Here is a 14,474-nt window from a genome sequence, read left to right as displayed (position 1 = left end):
TATTACATTAAAAAATATAAGAGGTTGCCATATACCCCACACCCCACCTCACCCCAGTCCTCCCACATCTCTTTCATCATTGTGGCACATTCATTGCCTTTAGTGAATACATTTTGGAGCACTGCTGCCCCACATGGATAATAATTTATATTTCAGTTTACACTCTCCCGCAGTACATTCAGTGGGTTATGAGAAGATATATAATGTCCAGTATTTGTCCCTGCAATATCATTTAGGACAACTCCAAGTCCCCAAAATTCCCCCACATCACATATCTTCTTCCCTCTCCCTGCCCTCAGCAATTACTGTGGCTACGATTTCTTCCATTACTAGTCACAATAGTTCTATAGTAGCATACCAGTAAGTTCACTCTAAATCTTATTTTATTCCTCCAGCCTGTGGATCCTGGGATGGTGATATACACTCCACCTCTCTATTGAGAGGTGGCTTAGATCCCACATGGTTGATGGATGTGATTCTCCTGCTTGCAGTTGTAGGCACTCTCAGTTCCCTGGTGTGGTGGTTGACCATCTTTACCTGCCTGTTTTTTTAAAATTTTTTAACTTCCCCTCCCCGCCACCCCAGTTGTTGCATCTTCTTTGTCCACTTCTGTTGAAATCTGTGGCATGGGAATCTGTTTCTTTTGGTTGCGTCATCTGGTTGTGTCAACTCTCCGTGTGTGCAGCACCATTCCTGGGCAGGCTGCACTTTCTTTCATGCTGGACGGCTCTCTATGGGGCACACTCCTTGAGTGTGGGGACACCCCTGCATGGCAGGGCACTCCTTGCGTGCATCAGCACTGCACATGGGCCAGCTCCGCACAGGTCAAGGAGGCCTGGGGTTTGAACCGTGGACCTACCATGTGGTAGATGGATGCCCTAAACACTGGGCCAAGTCCGCCGCCTGTTAGTTGACCTGGGTAAGCCCATCAAACCAGAGAGTAGGAGTTGCAAGTCTGCTGAGGCTCAGGGCCCAGCTGACACATGGACATACAGAGATTCAAGTATCCTGAGTATACACCAATGCTAGCACCAACCACAGTTACAATGAAAGTGACAGAAGAGGCACGTGTAGAAAGGTCACATCTGAGTACAACTCCATCACACTCAGGAACACAAATTCCAAAGTAGGGCCAACTGACATTGCACTGAATTCCAGAGGCATTTGCCATGACCACAGAACCTGTGAGTCTCCATAACCCTCAGGAGAACCAGTACCTGGGATTGTATCTACTTTGGCTGTCTTTGTGGTCCTGCTATGGTATGCATAAGTGCAACCCCTCTGATGACCTCCCGACTGTTTTTTGCAGACACTTAGCCATATAAAGTCACTTGTCTTAACCATTTCCCCCTTTTATTCAAGGTCAAAAAGCACTTTTTAACACATGACCCTACATGTAGGCTGAAATATTCCACTGGTCTGAGTTGACCCTTTTATTCAAGGTCTTCTATTTATATCACCAGCTGGTGCTTGGTAGTAATCCCTTGATGCCAGGGAGGACCATCTCCAGGAGTCATGTCCCACACTGGGGGGAAGGTAATACACTTACATGTTGAGTTTGGCTTAGACAGTGGCCACATCTGAGCAACATGGAGGTTCTCAGGAATAACTCTAGGCACACTGCAGCTCTAGGCCTAGTTCATATTTCAGGCACACAAGCTCATAAGCATAGTCATCAGTATCAAGGGCTCATTGTTGGACCATCCATCTTTGTTGATCTTTGCCATTGTACTTAGGGGATAGTTGCTGTTCCATTGGGGAATGTGACAGAGCTCCCCTGAGTAGGAACTCAGCACTCCCTCAGTTGTCATTTATAATGGTAACTACTATGAAAATACCCAACATATATACAAACATTTTTATGTACCCTATATACATGCCCTAGAGAATTTCCTCTCAACCATATGCCCCCCATCAATAACACCCCACACCAGTGTTCCTCCCCTGCCATAGTTGAACCTCAGTGTGGTCCAAAACTTCTTTAAAAATTAAGCCTAATATATTGCCAAATTCAGTTAATAGGAAAATGAAATATAGTGATCATTTTAAAGATTAGAAATAGAATACGTACTAATTTAGAAAAACTAAAATAAAGTAAAAATAAATTGGAGTATTAAAAAATGAAAAAATATTATCAAGTTTTGTTTTGACATTTTGCCTTTCATCACTGCAATAGGTGTTGCCCTGTATGTGTACAGTGGCAAGGCAATTTCTTTCATGTCTTCCTCAGTGTCTATATCCTTTCTTTTTTTTCTAATTTTTAAATTTTGTCTTCACAAAAGTTTTAGATCACAGTAATTCACATACAAAATATAGGGGACTCCCATATATCCAACATCAAATTCTTTTCCCCCTTCCCCAGCAATAATCTTTTTACATATTCAAGTTAGATTTACTGCAGCTGTTGTACCAATATTGAAACACAGCTTTCAAATATGGTTCTATTTTGGTTTACATTATGGTTTATATTTTAGACTGTACAGTTTTCTAAATTTTTAGTTATATTTTAGCCTATAGACTTTTATACATTTTTGGTGTAAGTTAACATGTTCTAAATCCATCATTGCATGGTCTTGTGGAACACTTCCATTGCCCCCCAGATACCCTGATTCCATTTATTCTGTACCTCCCTCCCTCTCCCCTCAGGGCCCACAGTGACAACTGATCTTCATTACTTGAAGGACAAGATTCACAGATACTTGCAACAATGCTGAGGGCTTGACATACTAGACTGCCCTAACCCATTGGAAGCAACCAATTCTCTCAACAGGCACAATTCCCTCTGAGGACATCAGTCCTCCCCAGGATGTAGGTACACTTTCACATTCATTGTATAGGTTTCCACCCAATGATATAACACACTAAGACAAAATGAGCATTCACACACTCCCTAGAAGCCTGCCCCTGTGCCAGATGCCCCCACACCTTAAGCATTTTAAACAGGTAATCCTTCCTTAATATGTTTTCTAAAGAGTTTTCTCAACATTATACTTTCAACTATATACTTGATAATCTCCTATGTTCAAATGGTGCCCCCAGCCCTCCCCCCAATTCCTTGGGCTATCTGATCCATCCTCCCAATCCTAGTCCCCCTCAAGCCTGCAAAACCCCATCCAAACGTATGCCTATGCCCTGTACAAATCTTACCTCCAGCTTATCATAGATTTCAGCCATGTAGCATCAGCCCGCAAACTTCCCTCACCCCCCCCAACTTCCTTTAAGCCTATCATCCAGTCTCTAGCTCTCTGAGACAGCTTGGTTTACTTATTCCATATCAGAGAGGTAATGTACTATTTGTCCTTCAATGCCTGGGTTGCTTCACTCAAAATAAGGTCCTCAAGATTCACCCATGTTATCCCATGTGTATATACTGTATTCCTTCTCATAGTTGAGTAGTAGTCCACTGTATGTATATACCACATTTTATTTATCCATTCATCTATTGATGGGCATTTGGTTTGATTCCAACTTTTGGCAATAGTGAATAATGCTGCTGTGAACATTGGTGTGCATATATTGGTCTGTGTCCTTGTTCTCAGTTCTTCTAGGTATGTACCTAGTGGAATTGCTGGGTCATATTGCAAATATATAGCAAGTTTTTTTAGAAACTGCCAAGCTATCCTCCAAAATGGCTAGATCCTTCTACATTCCCACCAGCAGTGGATGAGTGTTCCCATTTCTCCACATCCTCTCCAACACTTGTAGTCTTCTGTTTTTTGATAGCTGCCCATCTTATGGAAGTAAGATGGTATCTCATTGTACTTTTGATTTGCATTTCCCTAATAGCTAGTGATTTTGAGCATTTTTCTTGTGCTTTTTAGCCATTTGTAATTCTTCTTTGGAGAAGCGACTGTTCAAATCTCTTACCCATTTTTAAAATGGGTTGTTTGTCTTTTTATTTTTGAGATATAGGAGTTCTTGATATATGCAGGATATTAGTCTCCTATCAGGTATATGGTTACCAAATATTTTTTCCCATTGGGTAGGCTGTCTTTTCACTTCCTTGACAAACTCCTTTGAGGTGCAAAAGGCTTTAATTTTGAGGGTGTCCCATTTATCTCTTTGTTCTTTTGCTGCTCATGCTTTGGGTGTGAAGTTCGTGAAGCCATTTCCTACTACAAGGTCTTGTACATGCTTTCCTACATTGTTTTCCAAGATCTTTGTGATCTTGTCTCTTATATTTAGGTCTTTGATCCATCTTGAGTTGATTTTTGTCTAAGGTGTGACATGGTAATCCTCTTTCATTCTTTTGCGTATGGTTATCCAGTTCTCCAGGCACCATTTGTTGAAGAGGTCATTCTCTCCAGGTTGAGTGGGTTTGGGGGCCTTGTCAAATATCACGTGACTGTATATAGGAGGATCTATATCAGAACTCTCAATTCAGTTCCATTTTTCAGTGTGTCTATTCTTGGGCCGGTACCATGCCATTTTCACTACTGTACCTTTGTAGTATGATTTGAAGTCAGGTATGTGATTCCTCCAATTTCATTTTTCTTTTTCAATATGTCTTTGGCTATTCAGTGCCTCTTTCCTTGCCAAATAAATTTCATAGTTAGTTTTTCTAGTTCATTAAAAAATTCTGTGTTGATTTTTAGAGAGATTGCATTGAATCTGTAGATCAGTCTTAGTAGGCTGGACATTTTAATAATATTTAGTCTTCCTATCCATGAACAGGGAATATTCTTCCATTTATTTAGGTCTTTGATATCATTGAACAGTGTTATGTAGTTTTCTGTGTATAAGTCTTTTACATTTTTAGTTAAATTTATTCCCAGGTATTTGATTTTTTAATTTACTATTGTAATTGGTATTTTTTTCTTGATTTCCTCCTGATATTGCTCATTATTGCTGTACAGAAATCCTACTGAATTTTTGGACTTTGATCTTATAACCTGTGACTTAACTGAACTCATTTATGAGTTCTAGAAGCTTTGTGGTAGACTTCTCAGGGCTTTCTATGTATAGGATCATGTTGTCTGCAAATAGTGAAATTTTGACATCTTCCTTTTCTATTTGGATGTTTTTATATCTGGTTCTTGCCTCAGTGCTCAAGCAAGTAATTCTAACACAATGTTAAATAGAAGGGGTGATAGTGGGCATCCTTGTCTTGTTCCTGATTCTTAGAGGCAAAGATTTTAGGATTTTACCATTGTAAATGATGTTAGCTATGGGTTTTTCATATATACCCTTTATCATATTGAGATCGTTTTCTTCTATTCCAATCTTTTGCAGTGTTTTTATCAAGAAAGGGTGCTGTATTATGTCAAATGTTTTTTCTGCATCTATGGATATGATCATATGATTTTCCCCCCCTTCAATCTGTTTATATGCTGTATTACACTAATTGATTTTCTTATGTTGAACCATGCTTGCATACCAGGAATGAATCCCAGTTGGACATGGTGTATAATTTGTTTAATGTGTTGTTGAATATGATTAGCAAGCATTTTGTAGAGGATTTTCACATTTAAGTTCATTAGAGAGATTGGTCTATAATTTTCCTTTCTTGTGGTGTCTTTGTTTGGCTTTGGTAATAAGGTAATGTTGGTATCATAGAATGAGTTAGGCAATGTTCCTTCTGTTTCAATTTTTGGAAAGAGTTTAAGCAATATTGGTGTTAGTTCTTTCCAGAATGTTTGGTAGTATTCACCTGTGAAGCCATCTGGCCCAGAGTTCTTCTTAACTGGGAAGTTTTTAATGACCGATTCTATCTCTTTACTTGTGATTGCTTTGTTGAGATCATCAATTTCTTCTCTTCATCAATGTAGGCTGCTTATGTGTTTCTAGGAATTTGTCCATTTTCTCTAAATTGTCCTTCTTGTTGGAATATAGTTTTTCAAAGTATCCTCTTATGATAGTCTTTTATTTCTGGGGAGTCAGTGGTGATATCCCCTTATTTTGTGTATTTGCATCTTCTTTCTTTCTTTTTTTTTTTGTAAGCCTATGTAAGGGTTTCTCAATTTTATTGATTTTCTCAAAGAACCAGCTCTTGGTTTTATTTATTCAAGTGCGTTCTTATTTTCTTTTTCATTTAGTTCTGCTCTGATCTTTATTAATTCTTTCTTTTTCCTTTGGATTTAGTTTGTTCTTTTTTACTAATTCCTACAAGTGTGCAGTTAGGTCTTCAATTTTTAGCTCTTCTTTTCTGATGCATGAATATATGACTGTGAATTTCCCTGTCAGTATAGCTTTTGCTGCATACCATAAGTTTTGATATGTTGTGTTATTTTCATTAGTTTCAAGGTAGTTATTGATTTCTTTTGAGATTTCCTCCTTGACCCACTGGTTTTCTAAGCGTGTGTTGTTTAACTTTCATCTCTTGGTGCTAAATCTGGGTCTCTGGCCCTTGGAGATTTCCAGCTTCATTCCACTGTGGTCAGAGTAATTATTTTGTATGATTTCAATCATTTTGAATTCATTGAGACTTTCTTTGTGGCTTAGGATGTGGTCAATTTTGGAGAATGATCCATGTGCCCTTGAGAAGATGTATATCCTGCTGTATTTGGGTGTAATGTTCTGTATATGTCTATTAGGTCCAGATCATCTAATATATTGTTCAAAGCCTAATTTTCTTTATTGATTCTGAGATGTTCTGTCCAATGGTGGTAATGGTGTATTAAAGTTCCCCAATATAATTGTACAGGCATCTATTTCTCCACTTAATTTTTCCAGTGTTTAACTCATGTATTGGGGGCACCCTTGTTAGGGGCATAAAAGTCTATAATTGTTCTTTCTTCTTGATAGATTATCCCTCTCACTAATATGTAATGTCCATCTTCGTCTCTCACAATTGTTTTGCATTTAAAGTCTATTTTGTCTATTATTCATGTATCTACTCCTGCCCTTTTTTGGTGTTTGTTTGCCTGTAAGATAGTTTTCCAGCCATTCACTTTCATTTTCCTTGAATCCCTCGATCTAAGATGTGTTTCTTGTAGACAGCATATAGATGAGTCATATTTCCTTATCCAATTTCCAATTTGAGTCTCTTAACAGGTGAGTTTAATCCATTGATATTCATTGTTATTACTTTCAAGGAATTACTTATATTAGCCATATTTTCTTTGGATTTGTGTTTGTCATATTTTACTTGATTTTTTTTTCTCTTTTTTCTTTTTAGTTGTTCTTACACTCTCCTCCAACTCTGTCTTTCCTGTTTTATTCTTTCCTCCTGCAGAACTTCCTTTAGTATATCTTGAAGGGCAGGTTTCTTGTTGGCGTACTCTCTTAGTTTGTGTTTATCTGTGAATATTTTGAACTCTCCATCATTTTTAAAGTCTAGCTTTACTGAATATTCTTGGTTGGAAATTTTTATCTTTTAGTAACTTGACTATGTCATACAACTGCTTCCTTGCCTCCATGGTTTCAAATGAGAAATCAGCACTTAATCCTATGGAGCCTCCTTTGTATGTGATGGTTCTCATTTCTCTTGCTGCTTTTAATATTTTCTCTTTGTCTTGTGCACTGGATTGACAAGTATAAGTCTTGGGTTAGGCCTGTTGGGATTTATGCTGTTTGTGGTGCATTGAGTTTCCTGGAGATGTACATCTATTTCCCTCAATAGGTTTGGGAAATTTTCAGCCATTATTTCCTCCTACAACCCTTCTGTCCCCTTTTCCTTCTTTTCTTCTTCTGGGATGACTATAAAGCATATGCTTGTGCATTTTGCATTGCCATTCAGATCCCTAAGTCCCTACTGGATTTTTCTTTCCTTCTATCAATCACTTCTACTATCTGTTTGATTTCAGATGTAGTGTCTTCCACATCACTAATTCTTTCTTCTGCTTCTTCAAATCTGCTCTTATTTGCTGTGAGTGTATTTTTGATTTCTTGAATTGTGTTTTTCATCACCATTATACCCATTATCTTTTTGCATATTATTACTATTTCTTCTGTATGTTCTCCAAGTGTTTTCCTTTTTTTAAAGATTTATTTATTTTTATTTATTTTTCTACCCCTCCTCCCCTCAGTTTTCTGCTGTGTCCATTTGCTGTGTGTTCTTCTGTGACTGCTTCTATCCTTATCAGCAGCACTGGTAATCTGTGTTTCTTTTTGTTGCATTACCTTGTTGTGTCAGCTCTCTGTGTGTGTTGTGCCATTCTTGGGCAGGCTGCACTTTCTTTCATGCTGGGTGGCTCTCCTTATAGGGTGCACTCCTTGTGCATGGGGCTCCCTTACATGAGGGGCACCCCTGCATGGCAGGGCATTCCTTGCACACAAAAGCACTGTGCATGGGCCAACTCAACATGGGTCAAGGAGGCCTGGGGTTTGAACTGTGGACCTCCTATGTGGTAGGCAGATGCCCTATCCATTGGGCCAAGTCTGCTTCCCCCAAGTGTTTTCTTAATATCTTTAATCTCTTCCTTCACTTCATTAAATTGGTGCATGATGTATGTTTTGTGAGCTTTGATTAGTTGTTCGATGTTCTGCTCCTCTTCCTGGTTTTTAGTTTGTTCATTGGGTTGGGCCATGTTTTCCTGATCATTGATTTGGTTTGTAGTTTTTTGTTATCTGGCCATCATTTTATCTTGCTGGGTTTATTCAGTACATTAGCTTCTTTGTATAGTCTTGGGGTTTAATTAGTTGTATTTTTTCTGTGTGTTAAGTCTTCTCTTTGTCACTTTGTTCTTCTTATTCTATTTCCTTGTTGTTGTGTAAGTTCCCTTGAAGGAAAATATTAGGGCCAAAGAAAGCAAAAGGGGTAAGAAAAGAAAAAGTATAATAGTATTGATAGTAAATGTTAGCAGAAGAATCATGTCAGATCTAGGAGAGTATATATTAGACTCATGTAAACTGTATAGAGTTATAATAGTAGGAAAAGTGGAGTAAATATAATGAAATAATAAACTGAATATTGGCAGGAATATAGTAGGACTATATTCTCTTGGCCAGTGTGGTCAAGATAGAGGGAAAATGAAAAGAAAGGACAATAATATAAAAAGTGAATAAGAGACAACCAGCAAGATGGCGGCTGAGTGAGGAGCTCCTAGAGTCAGTTCCTGCTACAGGGCAGTTAGTAAACACCCAGAGCTATCTGAATTAGCCAAAGCACATGTTTAGGGGCTTCAGAGGACTCATAAGTAGAGAACTCCACGCCATGGAGGTCGGTGCCCATCCTCCACTGGAGGCACAAGCCACCTCAGGAGCTGTTCTGCAGTTGGAATTGAAAGCTCCACATCCCAAAAATGGGAGAAGAAGAGACAATTGGGCACCAACTTCAGCTACTGATGAGTAAATTCAGTGAGCTAAAGTATAATCCTGAGAACAGCTAAAGTTTGAGCCTATCCAAGTAGAAAGAGGCCAGGAGCTGCCATCTTAACTCCACACCTGGCGCAAGGAGAAATGGGCAGAATGAGAATCCCAATCCTGGTGGGGACCAGCTTCTTTCTATCCAGATCAGATTGCAGGTCTAGCCTAAGCCCCAGTGCCACCTCTGACAATTACCTCTGTAGGGACTGTGCCAGCCTCTCTGGGAAATTGTAGACCAAGCCATATAGGTCAGTGATTGTCCTACCCTGGTGGTGCAAGCCACCCCAAGAGCTGTTCTGTGATTGGAATTGGAAGCTCCTTTTCTGAAAAACAGGGGAGAAGGAGATGGTTGGTTGCTGATTTCAGCTACTGATTGGTAGATTCTAATGACTAAGGAATAACCCAAGGAACACCTGGGGTGTGAATCTGTCAAAGTTAAAAAGAAAAGAGACCAATGGCCACCATTTTGACTCCACCCCCAACCTGATGGGAAGCCTGGCTGACCATTATCACATTGAGGGTAGGAACCAGTTTCTTTCACCCAGATGAGCCTGCAGTCCTAGCCTAGGTTTTAGCCCTTCTCTGGCAAGGAGAAGGGTGGCTAGTTCTGCACCAGCCTATCTATGTAATGTTGGGTGCCACAAACTGAATAATCTGAAGTCTGCCAGGGCAAATGCGGTCATCTCAGACCCACATTGCATAGATTGCTGCCCAGCCCTGCAGCTTCATCCCCACCCAGGCAGGGGATAAAGGGATGTGAAGCTTCATCAGTCTCTCTAGGCGACCACAGTCTAGGCCTACTTGACTTGGATTATTCCTCACAACTGTGATTCTGTCCCTACCTCTGGGAAAAGAGAAAGTTGGAAGAAGCTTCATCAGTCCCTGAGGCAATGAAGGCAGCTTGAGCCTCCAGAGTTTATAGAACCAATTACATCCTTGGATCCTACTGCACAATCAGCAAGGGAGAAAAGGCAGGAAGCCCTAAACGAAAGAGAAAAACTGCATCCAGAATAAATACTCTAGTAAGCCAGATACCAAGATACCTACCAAAAATTACAATCCACACCAAGAAACAGGAAGATATGGCCCATTTAAAGGAACAAGATATCCCCCATATGACATAAAGGAGTTGAGACAACTAATCATAGATGTTCAAAGAAATCTCCTTAATAAATTCAATGAGATGGCTAAAGAGATTAAGGATATTAAGAAGACACTGGATCAACACAAAGTAGAATTTCAAAGCATGCCTGGAAAAACAGATCTTACGGGAATGAAAGGTGCAATAAATGAAATTTTTAAAAAATTGGAATCATTTAATAGCAGATTTGAGGAGGCAGATGAAAGGATTGGTGAACTTGAAGAAATGGCCTCTGAAAGTGAACATATAAAAGAAAAGATTAAAAAATGGGAAAAAATTGAACAAGGTCACAGGGAACTAAATGACAGCAAGAGATGTGCAAACATATGTGTCATGAGTGTCCCAGGAGGAGAAGAGAAGGGAAAAGGGGCAGAAGGAATATTTAAAGAAATAATATTAGAAAATTTCCCAACCATACTGAAGGACATAGATATCCCTGTCTAAGATGCACAATGTTCTCCCATCCAAAAAAATCTGAATAGACCAACTCTGAGACACATACTAATCAGAATGAAAAATGCCAAAGAAAAAGAGAGAATTCTGAAAACAGCAAGAGAAAAGCAATGCATAACATATAAGGGATACCCAATAAGATTAAATGTTGGTTTCTCACCAGAAACCATGGAGACATTGGTCTGATATATTTAAAATACTACAAGAGAAAAACATCCGGCCAAGAATTTTATATTCAGCAAGACTGTCTTTCAAAAATGAGGGCAAGATTAGAATATTTACAGATAAACAGAAACTGAGAGAATTTCAAAAAAAGAGATCAGATTTTTAGGAAATACTAAAGGGTGTGCTAAAGCCTGAAAAGAAAAGACAGGAGAAAGAGGCCAAGAGAGTCTAGAAATGAAGATTATATCAATAAAAGTAATTAAATGTGTCACAAGAGTGGTGAAAATAAACTATGACAGATACAACTCAAATAAGAATAAACTTAACCAGTGATGTAAAGCGCTTGTATTTAGAAAACTGCAACCAATGTTAAAAGAAATAAAAAAAGTCCTAAATAACTGAAAGAATATTCCATGGTCATGGATTGGAAGACTAAATATCATTAAGATGTCAAGTCTACTCAAATTGATATACAGATTTAATACAATCCTGATAATTCCAGCAGCATTTTAAAAAAATTGAAAACACAATTATCAAATTTATTTGGAAGGGTAAGAGGTCCTGAATAGCCAGAAACATCATAAAAGGAAAAGCGAACCCTCATCTCTGAACTTTACATCATTCTATCAAGCTATAGTGGTAAAAACAGCGTGGTACTGGCATAAACACAGACACATAGACCAATGGAACCAAATTGATAACTCAGAAACAGACCCTCACATGTATGGTGAAGTGATTTTTGACTAGCCTGTCAAACCCACACAGCTTGGGCAGAACAGTCCATTAAAAAAAAAAGGTGCTGAAAAAAAAAGGTATCTCACACCTTATCCAAAAATTAACTCAAAATGGATCAAAAACCTAAAAATAAAAGCAAGAACCATAAAACTTTTAGAAGAAATTATGGGAAAATATCTTCAAGGCCTGTTGGCAGGTGGTGGATTCTTAAAGGAGATAAGAAGAGGGATGAGATGGACTAATGATGTTTAATATATGTAGAGGTTTTAATTGGCTTTACTATAAGAGTGTGAAAATGTATAGAATGGATGGTAATAAATAGTAATAGTTTATAAATGGGGATGTGGCTGAAAATGGTAGTCTAGGTATGTAAATGCCAATTTACAAAATGTCAGAAAATAATCTAGGAACTGAATAGCACAGTAAACCAAGAGGTGGATGAGAATTGTGGTTGATGGCACAGATGCAAGAATGTCCTTTGTGAGCTAGAGCAAATGTACGTCACTACTGCAGGGTGGTGGTAATGTGGAGAAGTATGGGAAAAATACAACTGGGGTGACCTGTGAACTGTGGTTAGCAGTAACAATATAATATTCTTGCATTTATGCTAAAGATGTACTGTTTTGATAATGAGGCAGTGTAGAAAATATGTACCAAATGTACACTATCGACATGGTAACAATCAGAAGATATCTTATATGTAACAAATGTCCCACCACAGTGTGGTGTGTTGATAGAGGGGTGTTGTTTGGGAATTCTACACTTGTGCATGATTGTTTTATAAGGTTACAACTTCTTTCATAAAAAATCTATTTTAAATATAATAGGGTAGGTTGGGGGAAAATACACCAAATGTAATATAATTAGTAGTAAGATTTTGACAATATTCTACAGGATCTTGTACTTTAAAATGGCCTCATGGTCCTCACACCCAAAGTATGAGCAATGAAAAAGAATTGATAAATATGACCTCCTCAAAATTAAAAACTTTTGCACCCCACAGAATTTGTCAAGAAGTGAAAAGGCAGCCTACTCAATGGAAGAAAATACTTGGTAACCATATATCTGACAGGAGCCTAATATCTAGAATATGTAAAGAAATCCTACACCTCAAAAATAAAATGACAAACAACCCATTTTAAAAATAGGCAAGTGGTTTGAGTAGACATTTCCAAAGAAGAAATACAAATGGCTAAAAGCACATGAAAAGATGCTCAACATCACTAGCTAGTAGGGAAATGCAATCAAAACTACAATAAGATATCATCTTACACCCACTAGACTGGCAGCTATTTAAAAAAAAACAGGATTACAAGTGTTGTAGAGGATGTGGTGGAATGGGAACCCTTATGCACTGCTGGTGGGAATGCAGAATGGTGCAGCCATTGTGGAGGACAGTTTGGCAATTCCTCAATAAACTAACTATAAAACTGCCATTTGATCTAGTAATTCCACTGCTGGGTATATACCCAGAAGAATTCAAAGCAAGGACACAAACAGATATATGCACCAATCACTATTGCCAAATTTTGGAACCAAAACAAATGACTTTCAGCAGATGAATGGATAAACAAATTCTGGTATGTACATACAATGGAATATTACTCAACCTAAGAAGGAATGTAGTATTAACACATGGGATAACATGGATGAATCTTGAGCACCTTACATTGAATGAAGCAAGCAGATACTGAGAGACAAATATTACATAACATCACTGATATGAATTAAGCAAATTGAGCAGATTCACAGAGCTAGAGTCTGGAAGATATGTTTTCAGGTAATAGAGAGAAGAAGGTTTTGAACCAATGCCCATATGGGCAAAATCTATGATAACTTGGAGGTGTGTAACTGTGCAGTGAAGGGGCATGACAGGGGTGCAGTGATACTATTGGGCTGGGTAGTGCAGGTTTTTTTCAGGGGGTTAGGGTGGGGAGTATGCATTGGATTCCATGAAACAGGGGTGAGGTTTGGGGGATGGAGCAGTTGAACTCTGGGAATTGGTGGGTACATGGTTGGAACTTCAATGTTGGGAAGATTGCTGATTTAGGGTTTTGGATGTGGGGGCCATTTGCAACAGGGTACACCTGGCTCAGGCTTCTAGGGAATGTGTGAGTGCTCATCTTGCCATAGTGTTTTAGATGAGTGGGAATCTATTGGACTCCCATCCTGGGGAGGAATGCTATGTTCTCAAAGAGGGTCGGGAGTCTCTTGGGAGCATGGGCAGTGCCTAAATAGAGGAGGACAGACCAGTGGGTCAAGTGCTCAGTATTGCCACAAGTAACTATGAATCTTGTCCTTCAAGAAGTGAAGCCAGGAGGCAGGGCAAGATGGCATCTAAGTGAGTACACCTGCCAAGGACCAGGTGAGAGGGATCAGTACCTTGCTGGAGCAGGCTGTTTTGGGAGCTTGCAAAGCAGGACATGACTGGATGTCAATTTGGAGAGACTGTGATGGAGGTGGTACTTGCTAAAGTTAAATTGCAGGTTTCCAACACTGAAGTTAGAAATTGTGGGAAGTCAAAACCCTTCCCCCTAGGACTGAGGGCTGCAGTGTTCCCTGAGAACTGTCAGTTGTGCGGTGGTTCCCAGGTCTTGTGTTCCCAGGTCTTGGTTCCACAAATGTATGATCTCCAAGTTCATGTTCCCTGAACCCCTGTAACCCACATTCCACGGACCCACATACTCCAAGTCCGCAATATCCCGGGTTTCCTTTTCCCAAATCCAGCATTCCC

This window comes from Dasypus novemcinctus, chromosome 15, assembly GCF_030445035.2.
Source record: "Dasypus novemcinctus isolate mDasNov1 chromosome 15, mDasNov1.1.hap2, whole genome shotgun sequence".
In the NCBI taxonomy this organism is placed as follows: Eukaryota; Metazoa; Chordata; class Mammalia; order Cingulata; family Dasypodidae; genus Dasypus; species Dasypus novemcinctus.
The sequence above is the reverse complement of the archived record's forward strand: the minus strand, read 5'-3'. Positions refer to the sequence as shown.